Below are 8,658 nucleotides of genomic sequence, written 5' to 3'. Positions count from 1 at the left end.
GGTTTACGTGTAGGACGTAGGTGATAATTTAATTTTCAATTCAAATATCTGTGTCGAAAGAATCTAAAATCGTCATAATTAGAAAAAGACGTTATTACGTAGCTTGGAAACGATTTAAATCCAAGCGGACAGAGATTCAGCGATGCTCTTTCTTATATGTTGCTTTTTGCTATCTTCTTTTTCACTCCTTTTAGGCAAAGTGTTTTTTAGGCGTGTCAGGAAGTAAACATTCAATCCGTCAAGAAATAGAGAAGGAATTCAGTGGAACCCACCGATTGGAAGTATATGTGGCGACCATTTACGAAAGGAATCTTAGGTGCCAAATTTTCATTATGCTTATATGTGACGTTTCCATTTTTTAGCGTGTCGATTAGTGACATTTATTTATTTAATGTAGTTTTATATAGCGCGAACTTTACCCAAAGGTGTCAGAGCGCTTTTACAATAGTTACTTATGGAGGGTTACACACTAACAAGTTAAATACTAACAAGTTACATATACAATCAGGATTATTAAAAAAAAATAAAGGTGACAAAATTAGGTTAATACAGCCATACAGGGCTTTAAGTGGGGCGGGTCTCTTGTAAAGGGGGCCTTGAAACTTATTGGGCTCTGTTTTGTGCCCTGGCACAGACAATCTGTTTGGTTTTTTCGGACTGCAGTGACAGCAGGCACATCAATGTGTGCTGCTCACTTCTCACTAGTGGAGAAGTTACGGCATGATGTCATTCCAGGTGAGCGTTGTAGGGAAGGGAAATCCTTTAAAGAGAATTCAAAATTTGCGAACATACGTGACAAGAATTTTCAATTCTATTAAGGACACGGAGGCGAGGATTATGCTTTTCATTTTCTTTACTGAAAATTCTCAGCAGCCAATCAAATGAAAGTAAAAACAAATAACACTACAATACCCATGAACACACTGGGTATCACATGACAACCATAGAGTAACCCCTATATAAGGAGCATACGAGAATGCCACATCCTCTTTCTTTGTGTGAGAAAATAAACAGTTAAGTCCTTGAAACATAGTCCGACATCTGCAAACCAACTTGAAAGGCAAAAAAATTTTTTATGGCAAGACCGGAGGCTCCTATTATGCTTTCTTATCTTGCCTTTTATTCAATAGCAGCCAAGATAAGTAACAGAAACTACAGTTCCCAGGGGCTCAGGGAGTAAAACTGGCCAATGGGGACGTAGAAAACAGAAAACCTAAGACCAATCATAGTAATCCTAACAATAAACGTCCTAACTGACTGCGCAGCTTCCTCTTTTCTTGCTGCTCGCAGTCAGATAAGTGCCCTTTTTCTTTGCTCGCTTAATATTACTTGTGAATTCCTTGGTTTTATGCATAATTATTGGTTGCTCTGTTTATAATTCTGCCGCATGGTGTTACACACGCTCGCGCCCACTCGCATTGCCGGTTTGACATTAAACGCGCCTTCGCGCTCGCTTACTTTTCCCCCCTCTGGGTCTCCCGGTGGTGCTGCCCATCGCTCGCTCACCGCTTGAACTCGCGCTCTTTCCCTCTAAGGCGCCTTCGCCTCACCGAGTGTCCCTTTATCAGCGCTCCTGCTTTTTTCATCGTGAAGGGCTTTCCTGCTCCTTTCCTCTCGCTCTCTCTACCGCGAGTGCTCCGGCAATCCTATTTCCTGTGCTCATGCCCCTGGGAGGTTGCTAGTGCTTGACTCCTCCCCCTTGGCTCCACATTAACCCCTGACTACCTCTTGGCTTGCAATTATGAGCTCTGACAGCTCTCCTATACGAGACCAGGCTTCACAGGAAGGTGAAGCTTTCAAGCAAGATTTAAATAAATTTATAAATGCCTCTGTGGAGAATGCTGTGGAGTCTTCAATGAAACGTGTGTCCAAGGGCATGCAAAATACGATGTTGAGTCTGTTGTCCAAAGCCTTGGCCCAGTCTGCGGGGGATAGCAGACCAAAAAAGGTGGTTTCCTCTGCTTCCAATACTGCGTCATCATTGACTGGCGAGGTTCCCTCGCATTTGATTGAGGACAAAGTGCCTCCCAGGCCTCCTTGCATGGAGGGGATTTTAGGTACCCAGGGTAAACGCAAGCACAAATCTAAACACGCAGAAGCTCCCCAAAAATTAGTTATATCCACCATTTTGGACACTGACACAGACTTGGATGACGCAGATGATTTGTTTGACATTTTTGACGTCTCTGATTCCCCCCCTTCAAAAAAGTTTAAATCGGATTCCTTTACTTTTGAACCAGTTTTCGACTCTGAAGGAGTCCCCATGTTTGACCCCTCTTCTATTAGGCACCCCAATTCTACCGAATGGACTCCTGCTTTTCATGTGGGGGAGTATATGTCTGCCAGATTACGACTCCCTCTGGACTCAGCGGTCAGGTCTCGGCTGAAATCGGAATGCCCTAAGCCTTACTTACCAGAGAAAGTTACTATGGTTCCTGCTATTGATCAGCCCTTGCTTATTTTTTTCTCCAAGTTTGGGAAGGATCCCCGTAAAGGGGTGGACAAAGCTTGGTCCACGTGCCAGGACAAACTCCTTGATGTGGTAGGTCCCCTGGCGCGCATTTTTGACTTGGCGGAATCTTCCCGCTTAGACGGCTCTGACTTGCCTGCTGAAGAAATCTCCCTATGGGTCCAGCGCGCCTTTTGTCTTCTTGGCAATGCTAATGCCGCCATCACGCATGAGCAGCGTAAAGGTCTCCTAATTAAGTTAGACCCCAAATTGGCCAATCTCGCTCCACAGGACCCAGGCTCCAAAGCCAATGGCCTTCTCTTCGGGGACACTCTGGTCAAAGACCTCAGCAGATTCGTGTCCACTTTCGCGTCTTTGGACAAGGCGCAACAATCCATAAAAAAGTTTTTTTCCCCCCGGGTTTTTGGACGGGCCGGCAGAGGCAGGGGTCGCTCTTCCGGCCGGTCCTTCAACAACCAAGGCTCCAGTGGTGCTTCCTCCACGCAAGAATACAAACCCCATTTCTACCCGCAACGCGGCAGAGGCTTCCGGGGTCGCGGACAGAAAAACTACCGCAACAACAACAACTTCAACCAACAGGGTAAGTCCTCCCCCTGTGGGAGGTCGTCTAAAACTGTTTCTTTCCAAATGGCAAACAATCAGTGCAGATCCTTGGGTTCTAGACACAGTGCAAGGCTATCTTATAGAGCTTTACTCGCCGCCTTTTCAACTCACACTGCCTCATCCCATGGTGTTCTCCCTCAACATGCAGACTCTAATAGATTCGGAAATTCTTTCCCTTCTCCAAAAACAAGCCATCTCAATCGCCCCCTTCGATCCTTCCGGTTTCCTCAACTCCTTTTTCCTGGTTCAGAAAAAGAACAAAAAGTTACGTCCAGTGATCAATCTCAAATTGTTCAACCAGTTTGTGGTATATCGTCACTTCAAAATGGAGACCATTCTCCACCTAAGAGATACTCTTCGACCAGACGACTGGATGGTCCGACTGGACTTACAAGACGCCTATCTCACTGTGGCCATTCATCCTTCTCACACCAAATTTCTTCAGTTTCAGTGGTCAAACATCACTTATTGCTTCACCTCTCTGCCTTTCGCTCTATCTTCAGCCCCCTGGTGTTTTACAAAACTCTTAAAACCGGTGGTGGCTTTTCTGAGATCCCTCGGGATCAGACTGATCATTTATTTAGACGACATTCTCCTCATGAGCTCGGACAAACAGCTCCTTCTCTCACATCTTCGCACCACACAGTCCCTCCTCTTGGATCTGGGTTTCCTTCTCAACTTCGAAAAATCTATGCTCATTCCTTCCCAGACCGTAGAATTCTTGGGTTTTCAAGTAAATTCGGCCACAGCATGTCTCCTTCTCCCTCAGTCAAAGGTCTCCATGATCAAGTCAGAGATTCGCTCTGTTCTTCGGTCCTCCCTCATCTCCCTTCGATCTCTGGCACGAATAGTCGGTCTTCTGTCTGCGTCCATTCAGGCCATCTTCCCGGGGCCTCTTCATTACCGCGCTCTTCAGCGTTTAAAAATCAGACACCTTCGTCAGGGCTTGGCTTACTCCGATATCATCTCCCTAGACCACGAAGCTCGGGACGAACTCCTTTGGTGGATGGACCATTTAGATGCGTGGAACGGCCACGCTATCTTCGCTACGGCCCCAGATCTTGTATTAGAATCAGATGCAAGCCTGTCGGGTTGGGGCACCCGTTGTGGACAAATCTCGACTGGAGGTACATGGTCTCAAGAGGAGTCCAAATTGCACATCAGCTGTTTAGAGATGCTTGCAGGTTCCTTTGCGATCCAAAGCCTTACCAAAAACAAAGTTCGATGTTCCATCCTTCTTCGCATGGACAATGTTTTTGCGGTCCGTTACATAAACCACCTCGGGGGGACCAAGTCCAACCCTCTGGCAGAACTGACAAAAAGTTTATGGGAATACTGTCTGATGAATCAACTTTCTCTGACGGCGGAATACCTGCCGGGGGACCTCAACGCGGTAGCAGACTGGCACTCTCGCCATCTTCGAGACTCCAGCGACTGGAAGCTCTTGCCATCCGTTTTCCTTTCCCTTTCTCACAAATGGGGTCCTTTCTCGATAGACCTCTTCGCTTCCCGCCTCAATTCTCAATTACCCCGCTTTTTCAGCTGGCGCCCAGATCCTTCCGCTCTGGCGATGGATGCTTTTCTCCAAGACTGGTCCCTTCATCTCAATTATGCCTTTTCTCCTTTTCCCATGATATATCGGGTACTCTCTCAGGTACGACGGCAGTCGACGTCCTTAATCCTGGTTGTCCCATTCTGGCAGTCTCAGATTTGGTTCCCGTCTCTGTTAGAAATGGCGGTGGACTTTCCTGTCCTTCTCCCGGAACGAGAGGACCTTCTCCTCAATCCCCTGGGCTGCCCCCACAACCTGGTCCTCAACAACTCTCTGGTCCTGTCTGCCTGGAAGGTTTCCGGTCTTCCCCTGTTGACATCCTCATTTCGCAGGAAGCTTCTCTCTTTATCAGCAAAGCCTGGGCCCCTGGAACCTCAAAAGCGTACAAATCCGCTTGGTCTCTTTGGGCAAGCTGGTGTCTGGAACGGCATATCGATCCCCTTTCAGCCCCTTTGAACTTTGTAGTTAATTTTCTGGCCTCAGAAGCCAGCGCGGGTAAGTCCTATAGGACCGTGAACCTGTATAGATCGGCCTTTTCTCTTAACCATTCCCCTCTTGATGGAAAACCTATTGGTTCTCATCCCCTTATTTGCCGCCTGTTAAAAGGAGTTCGCTGTTCCAAACCTCCGTTGGCTAAGTATTCTAGCTTATGGGATGTTTCAGTAGTTCTTAAGTTGTTTTCTGATTGGCCAGATAATGCTTCCCTTTCCCTAAAAATGTTGTCTGCCAAACTTACTATGCTGTTATGCCTTGTTTCCATCAAGCGTTTTTCTGATGTTAAGGCCTTGGATATTTCGGGCCGCCAATTCTCTCCTACAGGTGTTGTGTTCCAGATTCACAGACGAACCAAAACTAATTTGAATTCTGTTTTTTACCCCTATTTTCCCTCTCATCCAAAACTTTGTGTTGATCAATGTTTAAAGACGTATGAACAAAGAACTGCTAATCTCAGAACGCCCTCCAATTCCCAACTTCTCTTTTCCTTCCGCAAACCTCATCTCCCTGTTTCCTCTGCTACCCTTGCCCGTTGGGTGCGCTGGGTTATGTCCTTGGCAGGCATTGACGTCTCCGTCTTCGGAGCTCATTCCACTAGGGGAGCCATGGCCTCTAAGGCCCTTTGGGCAGGCTCCCGTCTCGAGGACATTCTGAGATCAGCTGATTGGACTTATGATACTGTTTTTCAAGTGTTTTATTGTAAACCAATTGACACTGTGGCTTCTTTAGTGATTAATATGCTTAGAACAAGCATAATAGGAGCCTCCGATCTTGCCATAAAATGTAGATTTTCCTAGTTATTATGACGGAAAGTCTTAATTTTATTAAAGACACGGAGGCGAGTATTATCCCGCCACTACACTACTAACATGTGTTCTTCCTCCCTTCAGCGAATCCAGCTCTGCCCCCGGCATCATCGTGATTGTCCTGTCAAGCATCGACAGTGGTCTTCTCCGTCACAGAGTTTCCCTGCTTCCACTCCGGAGTCACCGTCGCCGATGTCTGCAACTCTCCAGTCCTGGTCGTTTTTGGTTCAAGAAGTTTGTTCATGGACCTTGGCTTTTTCCTTAGTGTTGGCAATTGTTCCACTATTTTCTGACTTTATCTGACCTGCTCGTCAGCGAAAAGAGGAAGCTGCGCAGTCAGTTAGGACGTTTATTGTTAGGATTACTATGATTGGTCTTAGGTTTTCTGTTTTCTACGTCCCCATTGGCCAGTTTTACTCCCTGAGCCCCTGGGAACTGTAGTTTCTGTTACTTATCTTGGCTGCTATTGAATAAAAGGCAAGATAAGAAAGCATAATACTCGCCTCCGTGTCTTTAATAAAATTAAGACTTTCCGTCATAATAACTAGGAAAATCTACATTCTTCAGAACGAAACCAGCAGGCCAACGGACTGCAAACAGTAGACTTGAAGCTCGCTCCAACGAAACCCTTCAAGCATGCAGAGACGATGAAGACTTCTCCAAAGGTGAAAATCGGCGAACCTTATTTGAGACCTGAACCTGAAAGGCAAAGACAGAGTCGTAATACCTTACTCCCTCCAAGAGTGTCATATATCATAAAGGGAAGGGTAAAACAGAAGATATACACAGTATAAGATATGTATGCAAGACAAAGCATAAATCACAATACAAAAACATGGGTGGGATAATCCTCGCCTCAGTGTCCTTAATAGAATTGAAAATTCTTGTCACGTATGTTCTCAAATTTTGAATTCTATGTCAGGACCGGAGGCTCCGATTATGCTTGTTTAAAGGTGCGCCACCACCACAGATGCAATATTCACAATAGGTTTATAATAAAAAGACTTAAACGTAGAGTCAGAAGACCAGTCAGCTGCATTCATAATATCCAGTAAACTGACTCCCACAGAAAAAGCTTTAGAGGCCATGGCCCCACGAGCTGAATGTGCACCAAATTTTGAAACATCAATTCCTGCTTCGCCCATGAGCCAGCGCACCCATCTTGCTAAGGTAGCTGGGGTTACTGGGCGAAAAGGTTTCTGTAGAGCAATCATCAATTGACTTCCCATATCCTGCCGAAATTCTGCAGTACTGACCTCATAATCCCAGATACACTGTACCACACATAGTTTAGGATTATCAGAAAAAACAGGATAAGTAATAGAAGAGGTGTTACATTTAGTGCGTCTGCTGACAACAAAAGTAACACCCTCTGGAGAAAACCGTCGACCTGCTAGATCGAACGCGCGGATATCTGAAACCCGTTTGCAAGACACCAAACAAAGTAGCATAGCTAGTTTTGCAGAAAGTTGCTTACGGGACAGAAACTGATTGGAAGGCCATGCGTCCAAGAATCGTAAGACAGTGGAATCATCCCATAGCTCAGAATATTTAGAACAAGGTGGTTTTACCAACCGGATACCTCTGAGCAATTTGCGTATTAAAGGATGTTCACCAGCCGGTTTGCCATCAATTGCCACATGACCCGCCGAGATGGCCGACCGAAAATTATTGACAGTGGGATAGGCAAGACCTGAAGACGCAATAAAATTCACCATCAAAGAGACATCCGCTGTAGCGGGATCCACCTCCTGTTGAGAGCACCAATCACACTATCGTTTCCAGGCTGCAGAATAACGCTTGTGTGTGTTGGGAGACCAAGCCTCACTGATAAATCTGGTAGCGTCTTGCGAAAGGCCTGGGATTTTCCAGCGATCCCCGAAATTCGCCAAGCAACCAGCATGAGTTGACCTGCGGCTATCAGAGGGTGCGGTGATTTGAGAGGATCCAGCAACAGATTCCACCTCTGAGGCAGAAGGTTCGGTACTGCACACAGCATTTCCAGAAGTACTGGGAACCATGCCTGAGCCCTCCAAAGAGGAGGGATCAGAATCAATTCCGACTGATAACTTTTGGTCCGGGCCAGGACCCTGGGAATCATTACAAACGGAGGAAAAGCATAACACAGTGTTGGCGGCCACACCTGAAGAAAGGCATCTGTGGCCAGAGCCTCCGGATCCGGACGCCATCTGAAAAACACTGGAATCTGTTTGTTGAGTCAAGAGGCAAACAGATCGATCTGACAAAGACCCCATAACTGGGTCAGCGACCAGAACACTCGAGGGTGGTGTCTTCAATCGCTGAAATCCCGGAGATGCCGGGAATGCCAATCGGCCAATCTGATTGTTGCACCCTGGAAGATATTCCGCCACCACAAACAGATTGTTTTGAAGGCAAACGTGCCAGAAATCCTTGGCAATTTCTGCTAGAATCCGGGACCTTGTCCCGCCCAATTTGTTCACATAACGAACCGCTGAAACGTCCATGCGGAGAAGAATGCAACAATTCGTCTGACGGGGCGAGAGGCACCGAATCGCAAAGGAGCCCGCTAGAAGTTCCAGGCAATTGATGTGGAGATTCAATTCCTCCTGAGACCAGCGACCGCCCGTAGACAGTTGACCGCAACAGGCTCCCCAACCCCACCGACTGGCATCGGATTCTATCACCACTTCTGGGGTGGACCCGAAGAGGGCTCAACCGTTCCACGACTCCATGTGCTCCAGCCACCACAA

This window comes from Triturus cristatus, chromosome 9 (genome assembly GCF_964204655.1).
Source record: "Triturus cristatus chromosome 9, aTriCri1.1, whole genome shotgun sequence".
Classification (NCBI taxonomy): Eukaryota; Metazoa; Chordata; class Amphibia; order Caudata; family Salamandridae; genus Triturus; species Triturus cristatus.
Note: the sequence above shows the minus strand (reverse complement) of the source record.